This window comes from Gigantopelta aegis, unplaced genomic scaffold, assembly GCF_016097555.1.
Source record: "Gigantopelta aegis isolate Gae_Host unplaced genomic scaffold, Gae_host_genome ctg3661_pilon_pilon:::debris, whole genome shotgun sequence".
NCBI classification, from domain to species: domain Eukaryota; kingdom Metazoa; phylum Mollusca; class Gastropoda; order Neomphalida; family Peltospiridae; genus Gigantopelta; species Gigantopelta aegis.
This window is the reverse complement of record NW_024533453.1, coordinates 40,239-57,269: the sequence shown is the minus strand read 5'-3', so window position 1 is coordinate 57,269 and position 17,031 is coordinate 40,239. Positions and strand designations below refer to the sequence as shown.

Below are 17,031 nucleotides of genomic sequence, written 5' to 3'. Positions count from 1 at the left end.
CTGTGGGCGACCAAGTTTTGATGGATTATGATGCCTAACTGGTCTCTTTTGTCAGTGGCATCAGCTGGATGTTGGGTTTTCTTATGTGTTGACTGAGGATTTCTCTTAACAAATTCACATTGAAATGACGAAATTGTAAGCTGTCAGATCTGGTCCTCATGTGGCTGTTCTTTGTTCCAGGGGTCTTGTGAGATAATCCCCCCCCCATCACTTTCAATACATCAAGTGATCAACTTGAAGGACACACTTGAAAACATTCTTGTCATTAAAATAGAAAAAGAAAGCTATACAAAATACAAAATAAATGTAGCTGTTGCCAGCCTAACCCCCTATAGAAAAACACGGAGGGAATCAACAGATACATAACAAACAAATACAGATAAAATAAGTCCTGAGTTTAGAGATAATTAATTATATGGTCGCTGATGGTTCTTCCAGATTTTGTTTATTTGGTAACCACATAGCTTTCTAAACAGTTTGGTGTAATTAGGACCAATCTTTCGTATTTTTAGTGTGCTTTTTATTTGACAGGTCCCCATGACTCAAGCACTCCCACTTACAAGCTTATATGCTTGAGTTAGTGATTGTGGCTATTTTGTGGGAATATACTTCCATTCCTACTTTGGACTCATTTTACCACAAACCCACTTTTTGTTGAATTGCAACGTATTGATCTGCATATTGGTCAGTTAAGAGTACACTAGGCATATTATATACAATGCCTACAATATTTTGGGGTTCCAGATTATCATCATCGACCATAATGGAAAGTACTTAGATACAAAGAGTAGTTCATCCAACTTTAATATGTTTAAAATTTTTATCATTTGTTATCTGAAAAATTATCCCTATAAGGGGAAGTGGGCCACACCTGGATATACTGCAATACCAGGGCAACCCGTGGAGTGAGGGAAGCAACGCTTCACACACACCTCCTAGTAGAAAAATTGGGGTTAATGCTTGAGGATGCTTATCCTCGTTCAAGCTATTAAACTCGGAAAAGAACAGTTTTAAACAATTCTACATAAATATAATAAAGACAGGGCTATACACAAAACAAAGTGAAAACAAAGTATAGTGTGGCTGTCGCCAGCCAAGCCCTCAATAGAATTGGAAGAAAAACAAGAAAGTTATAGGAAACAAAATAAAATAATAAAATATGATTATTGTATAAGTAAAGGGTTAATAGCTCGAGGATGCATATCCTTGTTCGAGCTAATGAAACTCAAAGAACAGTTTGAAATCTTTATTCATAGAAAAATCTATGCAGGACAACAACTACATAAAATAAAATGTTAAAATAGTGGCTGTCGCCAGCTGGCCCCTCAGGTATATATCACCTGGTAGTGATAATGTGTGAAATAGATATAAGTTAATTATTTAAAGAGTCAGAATAATGAGAGTTCCCTTTATGGTGTGCTTTGGCTATTACGAGCTCTCCAAATGTTTAACAAGCCTTTTATTGTATCTATACAGCAGACTTCCTGAAGAGGATGGCATAATTTGTACCAATTCCTAGTATGTCTGAGGGTTTCTTCATTTGCTGGGTCCCAGGACCCCCGACTACCAAACAATCAAACTTTCAAACTTCACTGTGGTATATTTAGTCTTGGCCCATTGGACCAGTCTGAGTACCTTGTTCTCCTTGTTTTTCCCCTCTGGCCACTTCAAAAGCTTTATTCCAGATTCAATGGGCACCGTCAAGTCTACTATTGTTATTGAGTTTTGTCTTTAATGTGAACAATGTCCCGGATGTAACTGTCCAGGAGAGTCTGGAATGTTTTGGTCCAACAGTAACTGTCCTCCTTGACTAGTGAGGCTTTCTTTACTCTTTCAGCAATGAGGTTATGAGTGATCTCATCAGGACCCTGTGACACTGGGGACAGGCATGTAGAACATGAGCAAGGGATTCTGGTGTTGATGGCATTTGGGGCAGATTTTGTCCCATCTCCACGACCTATGCGGGCCACCACTGTCTTAAGGGAGGAGGTTACACCTGGCCCTCAATGCAAAGCGATATCTGCGAAGGAGAGATACTGACCTGAACCAATCCAAAAGTTACTTGCGGGAGAGAGACTGACGAGCTCAAAAGCTCTCCCCTGATCTTTTGTTGACACTAGTTCTGATAGGTGTTTGATTTGCCAGGGAGCAGCATAGGAAATTGTGGAGAGTACAGCGATTGTTAGCTGGGAATGACTTACCTTCAGCCATTACTAGTACGGAGACCTACCAGACAGATACACCTTTAGGCCCATTCGTTCCAGCGACTTGCGAGCATCGACCATAAGCTTTTTACATCTCGTGTTCGTCTTTCTTCTGCTGGAATGGGTGAATTGAGGAAAAGTCAAGTCTGAGTTATCAGGTTTTTTGCATCCTCTACAGCTAACCGTTTGACGGAGCTGAGACCAAGCACAGCTCCTCACGACAGATCCGGCTGGTGAGGCAGCGACAAATCTGGGTGAGTCTTTCTACCTGGAGATTATCTTCTAGACAAAACAGACCCAGTCACCGACACCCTCTTTGTGTAGATAACATGAGAAATGGTGCGCCTTGGGAGCGAAGTCCTTCTTGACTGCTGACCGGACCTCCTTATCAATTTGTTGGACCCAGCCAAAAGTGGGAGTGCTGCATGGAGATAGTAGGTGCCTTTGACATCACAACGTGTTAACTGCATCAATCTTTTGCCAGTCTGTCAGAAGGCTACTACAAATGCTGACGTCTCATTTTCCTGTGTGGTCCCACATTGATTTCTACCGGGTGAGGTAATCTAGATCCTGAGATTGAGCTTGAGTTAGCCAGTTTGGGATTTATCTCTCAGAAATATCCTCTTATGGACCCCTACCTGTTTTGGAGCCGATGAAATTGGCAATAACCAATATTGGAGGCTGGACGTGTTTAGCAAGAGCGTCCAGAAACAATTGTACCACAAACCCACCATGTTTTGAATTAACAACCATACTTGGACACCAAAGAGTAGGTTCAATCCAACTTTAAAATATTGTTTAAATTTTTAGTCATTGTTTTCTGAAAAATTATCCCCTATAAGGGAAGGGCCACACCTGGATGTACTGCAATACCAGGCCACCCGTGGAGGAGGAAGCAAGCTTCACAACACACTCCTAGTAGAAAAAAAATTGGGGTTAATAGCTTGAGGACTGCATTATCCTCGTTCGAGCTATTAAACTCGAAAGAACAGTTCTTTCTACTTGATCTTAGCCGATAGGCGAGAGCGATGCCTTACCACAAAGTTTTACACCTGTTTTTATAGTTATACAATACAGTTTGCTCTTAGGGACAAATAGTAGTGCTTTCAATGAATAGCTTTTGTGAATTGTCATGTGATCAAGTCTTGTTTTGATTAAGAATATACACACATGCTTGTAACAATGTTGTATTCTTATATTCACACATGTCGTTTATATTGTGTATAACATAGAAAAAGGTGTGGCAAATAATTAGCAAAGGGGTGTGTTGCGGGGAGTTTGAGCAATAATAGAAATCTTTGTAATGTGTAAAATTGCAAGTCCTGTAAATAACTACTCTATTTTTTGTTAAGTAATAGCTTTCGTACAATTTTATCTTTACATCTCTTCTTCTATGTCCTTATTTATTTTAACCATCCCCCCCCCCCAATAAATCATATTTAGGCAAAGATTTTACATGATATTAATCACTTGTACAAGTTTTTGTGCTATCATCTACAAATAATTACAATGAACTTATTAATCTTTACAAGCCAGACTTTGCAAATCTCATTAATCTTTTTTTCCTGAAGTTGAAGAAGAAACAAGACTAGGAGATCTTTTTTTTTTTAGCATGTTCAATTTTCGTTTTTAATCATAGATGCTTTTGGTGTAGTGTTTAATGGTAAACTAATGAAAGATGTTACAACCACTGATGTGCTACCCGTGCCAAGCTTTAAAACATTACGCTGATATATCAAACCTCAATTTGAAGACATAAAGGAAGTTTTTGATGTTTGATGTTGAACATTCATATTTTATGAGATTGTTAGGAGTATTCTTTGTTACTGAAAAATCAATCTACCTGATATTTTATTACTATGTATGGTTTATGGGATCTCAATCTCATTTTTCTGATTTGGTGTCAGGTACACGAAAAAAAGTATGGAATCTTCATGTCTTTCGTATTCGTCGCTTACCCACCCTAAGTGATTAATTCAATTGTTCATTGCAACAGACATCTGTAGCTTCATCAGCTATCAAATGAAAACCAAGGGCGACCATTACATTTTTAGAAGCAGCTAGAAGATTAGAAAAGAGTTTGGCCCATAATTGAAGTTGCTCATTTACTGCTTCAGGTACATGTACTTTACTTTCCTTCATCCACTCCTAAGTTTCATCATTCTTTTGGCGCCAAGCTTTTAACTTAAAAAATTCCTTGCTTCTCTGTTGACCAAAAATGGCAATTGCTTGACAACTGAAGAAATCTAGGCCTTCAAGTTGTATTAAAAGTCCAATCCTTCTATTAGCTTGAAGATTCTGTAATTGGGTATTCAACTGGCTGGCAACTGTTGGCCTTTGTTGAACAACCACTTCGAACAGTCTCCCTATGTATGCAACTCCCTTCATGAGCATTAACTTTGTTTTTTTGTTGTTTTTTCAAACAGTTCCTTCCAGTTTTTTGAAACCTGACTCAGTGAATGCTGTCTGGTGGTTCTCCAGTTTTACTAAATATAATCTGTGGTTTTTTGCAGCATAACGACAGTACAAAGCAAAATACCTTCTTTCTTGATAGGCGAAGGCTCAGGCCAGGGAAATCTCTTGTACCAACCAGGTTGGAAATTTCTTTTATTCGAAATAAGCTGTTGTAATAATGGTTTGTCTGGGGTGATATGCTACAGTTTCATTGCCACAACTGGAAGCACACAAGGCCATCACAGTCAGGATTGGGTCGTGGGCCTATTCCTACTCCTTTTTGAATCACTACTACCTTCATCAGCAGTCCCATGTTCCAGTTCTTCATTCATTCTGAATACTCTTTCATCTGTTCTTCTGTGATTCCTCCTCAGGATTCATTGCTTGTTTTTTCCATTTACTTTCAATTTGGCAGAAAGTAAGCATTAATGCTCGGTCTTTTAGCCATTAGAACTTTTACTACTGAACTACTTAACAGCTGGGTATTATATTATGCGTGCATGATCGATCACCTACAAATACATTTAAATCATTTACACTTTCAGGTGCAAACGTTTAAATTTGTTGACACTATGCATTTTTTGATAATGGTTTTTTGAAATTGCTGAATCATTCAAATTAGGGGGCTATGGCCCCCAGTCTTAGAAATTAGGGGGGCTCAAGCCCCCTTGCCCCCCTATGTCTAAGCCAGATGTTGTAGTTTTCTAAGTACAGATTCCCATAAATTCTTGAAAATGGAGATATATAATGTTAAATTCAACATATAGTTTTTATGTATTATCCCTCCTGCTCTCTCATGGTCAGTGTGTATGAGGACACGTCTCCTTTTCTCCACTCGGTTCTCTCATCACAAAATAATGGGACCATCACACCATAGAGAGAGGACAAAAATTTTGCAATATACATAGCACATCTCCTCTCTATGAGCTAATAGTTACAAATTGTTAAGTCAATTAAGGAACATTACTCTCTTATAATGTTATTTTTACAAAAATGTCAATCATTTTGTACATTGCATGACTATTTGACCAAAACTATGTTCACTTTTCAAAGAGCAATTGTACTAATGTTTTCTTGTAGAAAGAAGTAGGGAGTTAAATGTTTTATATCAATAAAAAGAATATACGGGACTACATCTAGCTAAAACATTTGTGATCTGATTTGTGACAAGGGACCACCATCTCAAAGAACAGTTTTGTATACATATAACAGTTGCTAAATATGCATGACTATTCATAGTAACTTTATGTATACAAATTTTGTTGGAGGTGTTTTAATTATAACAGTAGTGTCTTTCACAAATCAGGTCACAAGTTTTTGACAAAGTGGTCCCTTATTACAACAGGTCACATTTTCATAAAAGTGCATACAAACTATCACACTGTATTGTTATCTCAATACACTACTAGTCTGTTATTACTGAAATCACAAACACACAAATATCCTTCTCTGTCGAATGTCATTCCACGTGGTTCATTAACACTATTGCTACCATCTCCTTTCAAAATAACGTACAAACTGACCATCAGTAGTGAAAACAGAGATGCGATTATTACCCACTCTGTAATGTACACTAGATTATCATCATCTATTACAATTCCTGATGGACATATAAGTGTCCAGGACAAAATCCTTTAGTACCAAACTGAGACAAAAAACTGTCCCTCAGAAGTGATGTCTGGATACGATGATTACTGATATCAGTCACATAGAGAATAACTCTCGTCTGTCAATAGCAAATGTCTCCTGGATTATTAAACTGTCCTTCAGCTGATCCCTTCATACCAAATGTGTGAGAGAACGTTAGATCGGATTTAAGACTTGTATACGATGGTTAAAACGATCAGCAATATAATATGTTCAGTTATAGGGGAAATAGTGATACCACGAGGACAATTAAATTCCAGTGGTCCACTACCTTGTCTACCAACTGCCTTAATACATTTTCCATCCATAGATACCTTTTGGATCTTGTGATTATCAGTGACAAGAATGAAGTTGTCTAAGTTATAGCTATGCCACGAGGTTGAAAAAACTTGATATTTCCACTTCCTCTACTCTTCTGACCAATGACTTTATTTTCTTTCTATCTCTATCTAGTAATGTGACACAGTCCCCACCTAACTCACTTACAATAATTTGTCCATCATCAGTCACAGCAACTCCACAGGGTCCATTAAGTTCTGGTATAGTAACTACTGGAGTGATGTTATCAAGATAAGGATTTAAAAGGGATCACTAGTGAGGTACTATCAACTTGGACATCATTAACTTCGGACATTAACTTGATGCTGACCATTAGTTGTGAGACTACAATGTATTGTATACACTGCAGGATGGGTGGTTTTAGTGACTGTAGCTGTGATGGTGTAGCTGTGCCAGCTGTACTACACTACAACTGAGTGACGATAGAGGAACACTAAGAAGACTGAAATCACAAATTGGATAGATAGTGGGAATGAAACTGTTTTATTATTCATAGTGATATGCTGACAATCAATTTTCTTGACTTTACACTGTTGTAGAACAGTAGTGAGAAGAACACAATATCTCCAATATGACATAGGTGTATCAACAATGTTGCTGTCTTTCTTAAAGTAAACATCAACTTTCTCTCTAGGATTAAACTCTTCAATGTAACCTGTTCAGTCACATGACTTACACATTCCATCATTTGTTTTGTAGATATCACCACTTCTTGAGGACTGTCTATCTCAAGACTCTGTTCCACAAATTCTTGGCAATCCTTCAGTTGACTCAATCTGATTTTCAGCTGATTTTTTTTCTGCTCTGATAAAACCTTTAGTTTACTACCTGTGACTGTGTCCCCTCTCTAGTCAGTTGTTGTTCAGATCTATGAAGGAAATCGATCATTTTTTCAAAACCATGACATGGTATCTCCTCCTTGATGACTTCTCCTTGTTCTCTGATCTCATTCTCTCTGTCTGTGAGAGCAGTTAGGACATCAGTAACAGCAGTGAGCTTGTCACTAACAGACTCACACTTGTTTCCAATTTTTGATAACATTTGGGATAACAGTCAGAGACTAAGTCATACTCATGATCCTATGAATACGTACAGTACAGTCATGACAAATCAGCTCTTCACATGTTTTACAAACTATTTTCAAGGTTCATTATGAGTGGAACATTTTATCTCCTGCTTCTCAGGAAGCAATTTAGATGCAGAGGTTGTTACCTCATCAAGAGTCATTATCTTGTGATCAGCAATGGGGAGCCCAATTCTTGTGAACTTCAATACATTTTGGACAGAGAAGCTTGGCACATTCTTTACAGTAACCTGTGGCATTAGTTGTAGTACAGTTATTACAGGTTACTTGTTGATGTCCTGACACTTTCGTCATTAGATGTGTAGATCTCCTTGAGGTTATTAATTTGGAAAGCCACAAGAAAGTCAGCTGCTCCTGTTGGTTGAGGTAACTGGTACGATGACGACAAAGTGGGACAAGAAATGAAGTAGTTTTATCCTTGAGGATCCAGTGGTAGACCCTCCAGACATTGTTGACAGAAAGAATGGAGACATGGTAAGGTCTTTGGGTTGGTATAGATATCAAGACATATAGCACAGGTGAGCTGTTCCTCTAGTTTCTTGAGAGATGTTGAGGAGATACTAGGTATCGCCATAACAGTAGGAGACAAACTGTGTATATATATAGTAGTACAAACAGCACTGATATTTTGAAGTGGGTCAGAATTTTCAATCATGTGATCTTATCATAGTTATGAAAAACAATTGTGTTATTTGATATCTATTTATATAAATTATATTCATTATTTTTAGAGTTGTATGTAGAAAAAATAAATTCATTCATTGTACAGTACATTAGTAGTCCATGTGTGCTATTTTAATTTCATTTAATTTTATATTTCAAATGCAATCAACTAAAGATGTTCTTTATTTTATGACATTGTTGGTAGTTGTATTGAAAAACACCAAATAAAAACAAATCAAATATTTAACCACTGACAAAAATATGACATCAAATGGATTTCATTAATTTTAACTGTGAGTGCTACACAAAGGGTGTGAGCGAATATGTGTCAAAAGCTAAAATCTTGGTTGAAAAAACTTGATATTTCCACTTCTCTACTCTTCTGACCAAATGACTTCATTTTCTTTCTATCTCTATCTAGTAATGTGATACAGTCCCCACCTAACTCACTTACTATAATTTGTCCATCATCAGTCACAGCAACTCCACAGGGTCCATTAAGTTCTGGTATAGTACATACTGGAGTAATGTTTCAAGGTAAGGATTAAAAGGGATCACTAGTGAGGTCTATCAACTTGGACATCATTAACTCGGACATTAACTTGATGCTGACCATTATTGCGGGACTACAATGTATTGTATACACTGCAGGATGGGTGGTTTAGTGACTGTAGCTGTGATTGTGTAGCTGTGCCAGCTGGTACTACACTACAACTGAGTGACGATAGAGGAACACTAAGAAGACTGAAATCACAAAATTGGATAGATAGTGGGAATGAAACTGTTTTATTATTCATAGTGATGTGCTGACAATCAATTTTCTTGACTTTACACTGTTTGTAGAACAGTAGGTGAGAAGAACACAATATCTCCAATATGACATAGTGTATCAACAATGTTGCTGTCTTTCTTAAAGTAAACATCAACTTTCTCTCTAGGATTAAACTCTTCAATGTTAACCTGTTCAGTCACACTGAGTACAACGCTCCATCATGTTTTTTATAGATATCACCACTTCTTGAGGACTGCTTATCTCAAGACTCTGTCCACAAATTCTTGGCAATCCTTCAGTTGACTCAATCTGATTTCAGCTGATTTTTTCTGCTCTGATAAAACTTTTAGTTACTACCTGTGACTGTGTCCACCTCTCTAGTCCAGTTGTTGTTCAGATCTACGAAGGAGATTAATCATATTTTTTCTCACCATGACATGTAATCTCCTCCTGATGACTTCTCCTTGTTCTCTGATCTCATTCTCCTCTGTCTGTGAGAGCAGTTTAGACATCAGTAACAGCATTGAGCTTGTCACTAACAGACTTCACACTTGTTTCCAGTTTTTGATAACATTTGGGATAACAGTCAGAGACTAAGTCATAATCATGATCTCTATGAATACGTACAGTACAGTCATGACAAATCAGCTCTTCACATGTTTTACAAATATTTTCAAAGGTTCATGTGAGTGGAACATTTTATATCCTGCTTCTCAGGAGCAATTTAGATGCAGGGTTGTTTACCTCATCAAGAGTCATTATCTTGTGATCAGCAATGGGAGCCCATTCTTGTGAACTTCAATACATTTTGGACAGAGAAGCTTGGCACATTCTTTACAGTAACCTGTGGCATTAGTTGTAGTACCGTTATTACAGGTACTTGTTGTGTCCTGACACTTTCGTCATTAGATTGTAGATCTCCTTGAGGTTATAATTTGGAAAGCCACAAGAAAGTCAGCTGCTCCTGTTGGTTGAGTAACTGGGTACGATGACGACAAGTGGGACAAGAGATGAAGTAGTTATTTCCTTGAGGATCCATGGTAGACCCTCCAGACATTGTTGACAGAAAGAAATTGAGACATGTAAGGTTCTTGGGTTTTATAGATATCAAGACATATAGCACAGTGAGCTGTTCCTCTAGTTTCTTGAGAGCTTTGAGGAGATACTAGGTACTGCCATAACAGTAGAGACAACTGTGTATAATATACTAGTACAAACAGCACTGATAGTCTTGAAGTGGGTCAGAAATTTTGATCATGTGATCTTATCACAGTTATGAAAAACAATTGTGTTATTTGATATCTATTTATATAAATTATCATTGCATTCTTTACAGTACAAAATAGTAAGTATTCCATGTGTGGCTATATCCATTGTGCTAAATTTTGAATTTTAATTTTATATAGTTCAATGCAATAAACTAAAGATGTTCTTTATTTATGACATTGTTGGTAGTTGTATGAAAACAACGAATAAAAAACAATCGAATATTTTAACCACTGACAATATATGGCATAAATTGCATTTCATTAATTTTAACTGTGAGTTTTTGCTACAAAAAGGTGTGAGTGAATATGTGTCAAAGCTAAAATCTTCTTGCTAGTTTACTTGTCTGCCATTAAGTGCTTATTTCTATAGACATCCTACAACACTGTTGCCTAATTTTCATAGATCCAGCATTTAATGTGAGATCAGTATCTTCCAAAACAATTATAGGACAACAATTTTATTATGTATCTATGTCAGTGTATATGTTAAATCTTATGTTACTGTTGTGTGGTGAACCTATCTACAGTATTACATTGAGTGATGTTAGTTTGCCATGTTACCATTGTATAAGAACTTACTAAATATAATTTAAATAAATAGGCAACAAGATTGTCTAAGACTTGTAATCATAGCTGGTGGTAGATATAGTAGTGTTAACCACGAGAGCAGAAAGTGGCCAGTGTAATGATATGAGTGCAGGTGATAGTCACATTATTCATGTGGCAGTTCTCCATTAAACTGCACATTTTTTGCAGACTTAGATATAGTCTTTGTAACACTTATATAGCAATAGTTTCATAGTAATAACATCTATCTCCGAATGTATCTACTTACTGCAGCAAGAAGGAGGTCAAGGTGCATAGGGTGAGTAAAGTTTGCTATAAAATTTAAATGAAACAATTTTAGAAATTCTCACAACATGTTTTAAGTAACTGTACTTTGTACAAACTGTATAATAAGCACAGACTTCCATCCTGCGTGTGTTTTATTTTGAAAGGTCATTCTGACTTTCAAGTTAGCTTTTCCTTCTTTAGCTGCAGCCTTTTAGCTAAAAAGCATTCATAATGTTTGAGCTTTTGCATCTTTCAACAAAGTTTGCAGCCTTAGACATTATTTGACAAGTTACAGAATTTCAAAGTGAATTGTCAGGTACAGATACACATGTACTGGATGATGAGGGTTAAGTATTTGCTGTAATAATACCTCAATACCATCAAAACAATCTTAAAATGATTTTATAATACATCCATACCATCAACAATCTTAAAATGATTTTATCATCTTCTTTGGTTAAAAAACATGTCGGCTAGTGCTGTACTAATTAAGCATGTCCATTTCACTAGGTGAAAATTGTTTGTGGTCAATCAACCAGTTATACAATAGAATATGTAAAACACAAATGAAACATAGTCTGATAATCCATCATCTAAATATTCTAGGGTACAAATAATGTCTAAACTTATCATTAACTAATATCCCTAACCTTTAGGACACAGATTTCCTTACTTTAGGTATACTCCATACTTTATTAGTGACTTCCCATAGGGGTAAGGAACAATTTGTCATTGGGGGGGCAACCTATGTAACATTTTTAACACTGTTTATTTAACAGCGAAGTAGTTCAATAACAACCAAAATAAACCTTCTGTCATTTACACTGACAAAAATTTTAAAGATTTTTTTACATAAAATGTGCATCTACAGCTGTAAATTGTATTATAGGATAGGATTGAAAAGTGGCTAATCTAAATCAGTCGTGATTGTGAAACCATCTCACAATATACCAAGAAAATATTGGGGGGGGGGGGGGGCACGTGCCCCCTGTGCCCCCCCCCTGTTCCTACCCCTAATGCTTACTATTCTTTGTCCAGTGTACACAATATATTATAGACCAGTGTCCTCTTCACTTTATCTCTATTGACCAAGAGCTACACAATTCATATGAACCTAATCATTATACTACCAGCTTGTACAGACACCAATCCGCCTAAAAGTGGTAATTTATTAAAGTAAATTTGGGTCTACTCCCTTAGAGTTGGTAGTTGGTTTCCTTTTTCTGTACAGAATATACAAGGACAATTGTTTTTTGACCTACAGACTCTGCCCTTCTCTTCATTTATTGTTATCATCTTTTCAGCACAATATAATGGGATACCCCGTTCATTGGTGTCATATGAATAGATTACAATCATCACAGTACCATCCGTGAAATGTGGGTGTGTCATGTATTGCCATGATTACTTTACAGTGCATTGCAATTCATTATGGAGCCATAAAGCATGTTTAGAAATTCTTCTACTTTCCTGTAATATAACTAATAATTATATCATTGTCAGTTCATACAATTTCCACGCGTATTATCAGCCTATCAACAATATCTGTGGTGCATCATTATGCATCCGACAGATATACTTCGAGTACTAGTAGCTAAAGGGATGACCAAAGTAATCTGATTCCCTGATTACAATTATTATATTATTTATTTAGCTAGGTCTACCTGATGTAAGTTTCCCCACACCAATGGGTGGAAATCTGGGTAGTTGCTTTAATACCTTGCAATCTTGCATAACTTATACTATGACCATAGTCTTCCTGGAATTTCTCATCAGACGATTACTCCAATGAGAAATAGTGCTATCAATTTATGAGCTGATCATGTATCAGGCACAAAGCGTAAAGTAGTGGGCTAATAGACTATTAAATTTCTCATAAATTAAAATTTTACTATGCTACAGGCAGTAGAACTGTAACTCCACCCGGGCAAGAAAAGGTGGCTGGTCACATTTTATTAATGTCAAATCATAGATATATAGGTACGTAGTCTATACTATCTATGGTCAAAATACTCGAAAAACGCAATCGCTGAATCTCGATCCAATTTTGATACCACTTGATTAGAAGGACTGTTCAGGGCATTATTTAGAATTGCTTGGTCGAGTAAAACCGGTCATTGCCCTTGTATGCCCTGGCCTGCAGCCGCCTATGGAGCCTACAGTACTATTGATATTGAATATTCAAAAAGGAGTGAAGTGATAGCATCACTTCAGATATGCTAAGCTTATTAGCACACTTGAGGGATCAATGGAGCTCTTTCAATACACATGCTTTGAAGCCGTTTTATAAACATAACAACTATGAAGAGTCAGAACTATGAAGATATTATGAGTCAGTTTATCTCATGAATGAGTTCAAACACAGTATATCAGAGCTACAAGAACATTGTCGACTGTTTACTGATATTTCTTGAGAAGTTTAGGTGGATCAGCAAAGATGCTGCCAACGAAATTTATTAAGGAATGAATACTTCAATTCCCACAAAAACAGTGTTTAGTAGTTAAAAGTGAAGTAATGTAAGTGAATCACACGAACAAGAGAAGGGAAAGAAAGAACGAGTCAATGCTTATCACGAGTATTTTTCATTATATTATTGAATATATACACCTTTTTTCTTTACAGCAGAAAAAGTTCTGGTATATACTACCTACAATTGAACTTCTCAGGAAGAATTTTCATAGTCTTCACTTAGCTATTTGAGATTGCAGTATACAGATGGATTTTTAAAAAATTTAAATTTCATATTCAAGATTTGCTAACTGATGATTTGAGGTAATCCTCAATCTGTTAGTTATCTTGCTGGGGGAAGTAAGAAGCTAACCACTTCAAGTGATATTCTCCTTTTTCTTAAAGACACATGGATTTATTGGCTATCTCAAATTATAATTATTAGCGTAAATATGGTTCGATGTTTGTGGAAAGAAAATCAAAAGATAGTGGCTCAAATTGCACACTACACACGAATAACATGGAGTTTTGAGAAGGAACTGTTCACTAAGTCCATGCTGGAAAAAGAAATTAGTCATGAAGAAGATCTTTGTCCTATAGTCCCATCTGGTTTACCTGAGTTTAGTTTCAGAACAAAGGTGATACCAATCGCCCATCAATGGGTGATTATTAGTGTAGGAAATTTCATGGTCTATCTACCATTTCTTTAAGAAGCCTTATTCCGTGGTATTTTTTGATGTATCATCATGACATATGTAGCTCTACCATGTGTAGTGGTCCTGATATACTAGTGCCCTCACTGATCCAGGTATCTTGACAAAATTAGAGTCAATGGAGTAACTGTAGTCCTCTTAACCACTACAGTCAGTCAACCTTCTGAGTTATGAATGTTCACATTAAGTCAATTTTTTGTGTCCATCTCATTTTTCCATAGTCCGGTTTTCTAAAAAAGTGAACATGTAAAAGATGACAACAAACGAAGAGGTTGAGTGGTTTTTCACTTGCTCTTATTTTTCTTTCACTTCAGTACAAATGCCAAATGATCCTGAAAACCCTTGTTAGATCCTCTATCTACAGGGAATCTCATAGATCTTCATCTAACAAAAGAGCTTTCTTTGGTATAATTATTATATTAACATTAAGATAATGAATCATATTTGTGTGTTATATATCCTCAGAAGAACAAGATGGATAAGATTTATTGACTGCAATAGAAAACAACAGTGTTTCTGAAGTAACTGGATTATTAGAGAAAGAGCTACCCAAATTGTTTGGAGAGGTTAGTAAGATTTAAATCACATAATTGTGGTGTATTTTTTAATTAACGGAATATGACTTATACATAGCTTGGGTAAAAGTTTGACACTTTATTTAAGTTTCAAAATTTAAGGAAGGTCATAAAGATGTAAATATGTCAACTAGCATTTACAGTATGGATATTAGAGCTGCCCTCCACATTGCTAGTGACAATGGAATAATGATATTGTTAAAGTTCTACTATCAATGGGGAACTGATGCTAGTAATGACCACAAGGTAGTAAAATCTGATTGCGATAACTATTATGTATTACTATTTATAGATGGACAAAAAAAAGTCCCCCTCCACATGCTGTTGAAAAGGAGGATAACATTGTTCAAACTCTGTTGTCATATGGAGCCAATCCTAATGTTACATTTAGTTTGGGTAAGTACATGTATAATTGTTTGTAAACACTATATATAAAAGATTATAAAATATTGAAGGATGACCAGACCAAAATTTTCTTCCTTATCCAATAGTATATATATTCTAAGCAACATTTTTATTCAGGTGTATGTGGACTATATAGTGAACTAGTGACATTATCTCATTTCTCTTATAATATAACAAATATTTGTTTTTACGGAAAGAATTCATTTTTTAATATAAACTTTTGGGGATCAGAATTATAACCAAAATCATTGTGTCTAATTTTTAGTCATAGTTGACCAATTAATTTAAAATTAATAAGTGGAATTCTTCATTATAAATGAAATAATGAATCAACACCAGGAGATCAATGAAAAACCCCTTCATGCGATGTTCTGAGAGAGGCCACAGTGATTAGTTCAACATTACTAGACAAAGGAATCTAATATTGAGCTGTTACTAAGGTACTAATGTTATTAAACATTTATTATAACATTGATTTATTCCATCATATTATTTCAGAGTGGTCACAGTAATGTAGTTCAAACATTACTAGCTAATGAACTAATATTGAGGCAGTTGTAAAAGTAAGGATGACTAATAGACTCATTTGTATACTGCAGGATAATTAATTATTACCATCTTATATAGGATATAGAAAACTCCACTCTTCATTGCTGCTGTTATGTGGTAGACAAGAAATCATGAAATACGATTATTCAATGGAGCTAGAACTGATATGTACATACAGTAAGTGATTTATGACTTTATTAATCATAATATGTTAATATAATAGGATAAGCAAACTTACTTCATTATGCTGCTGAGGGAGGTTGTAATGAACTTGTTACTAAATTAATAGCCAAGGTGTTGATATTACAGATGCTATGATATTGTGAGTGACTATATATATGCTAATATTTTATATGTAATAAAAAATTATTTGTTGGTATAACTATTTAAGCCAGGGTTTATGTTAATGTGGTAAGTCTATACTTAAATTGTAAGACTAACTATTATTTACAGTTTGTGTGTTCACATTATAGTTTTTAATTTATAACTTAAATCATCTATTTACCACTACTTTTAGAGAGGAAGAACTGCTCTTTATTATGCTGCTAAGAGGAAATGTTGATATATTTTAAGACATTATTGGCTAAAGTTTTTGTGATCCTAACATTAAGGATAAAGTAATTTTTAACTAATACTGAAATATAATCTAACCCTTTATTATTATTATAGGAATGGTAACACTACTCTTCATGCAGCTGTTGATCCTTATGGATTAGGTATTGAACTTTCCAGTGATATAGTTTAGACGTTATTAAATGGTGGAGGCAATCTTAATATTGCAAATAATGTAAGTGTTATTTCAGTATCACTATTAAACAAGTGGTTTATAATTAATTCTAATATATACGATATCACTTGATTTGCATAGCTACTGAATTTGTCGTAATAGGTGTGGTTAATTGTAGGTAATAATAATTGATGAGTTTTAATTAGTAATTCTTTATAACAATTTATCAATCAATATCCACAACAACTTTCTCTTTATATAATGTTACTTTCTGTAATTATTATTAGAGAGGTCAGAAACCTAGCGGATATAATTAGAGGTGTAACAAAACAAGGAAAAGATGAAGTC

General features: G+C 35.5%; 2 non-coding genes across 2 annotated transcripts; both read right to left on the bottom strand.

The window, feature by feature from the left end:
* Positions 1-855: 855 nt before the first annotated feature.
* On the bottom strand, positions 856-1,044 carry LOC121392368. The gene has a single exon (XR_005960485.1). It is a non-coding gene; the product is annotated as a U2 spliceosomal RNA (small nuclear RNA).
* Positions 1,045-3,043: 1,999 nt separating this feature from the next.
* On the bottom strand, positions 3,044-3,234 carry LOC121392367. Its single transcript, XR_005960484.1, has one exon. It is a non-coding gene; the product is annotated as a U2 spliceosomal RNA (small nuclear RNA).
* Positions 3,235-17,031: the final 13,797 nt, after the last annotated feature.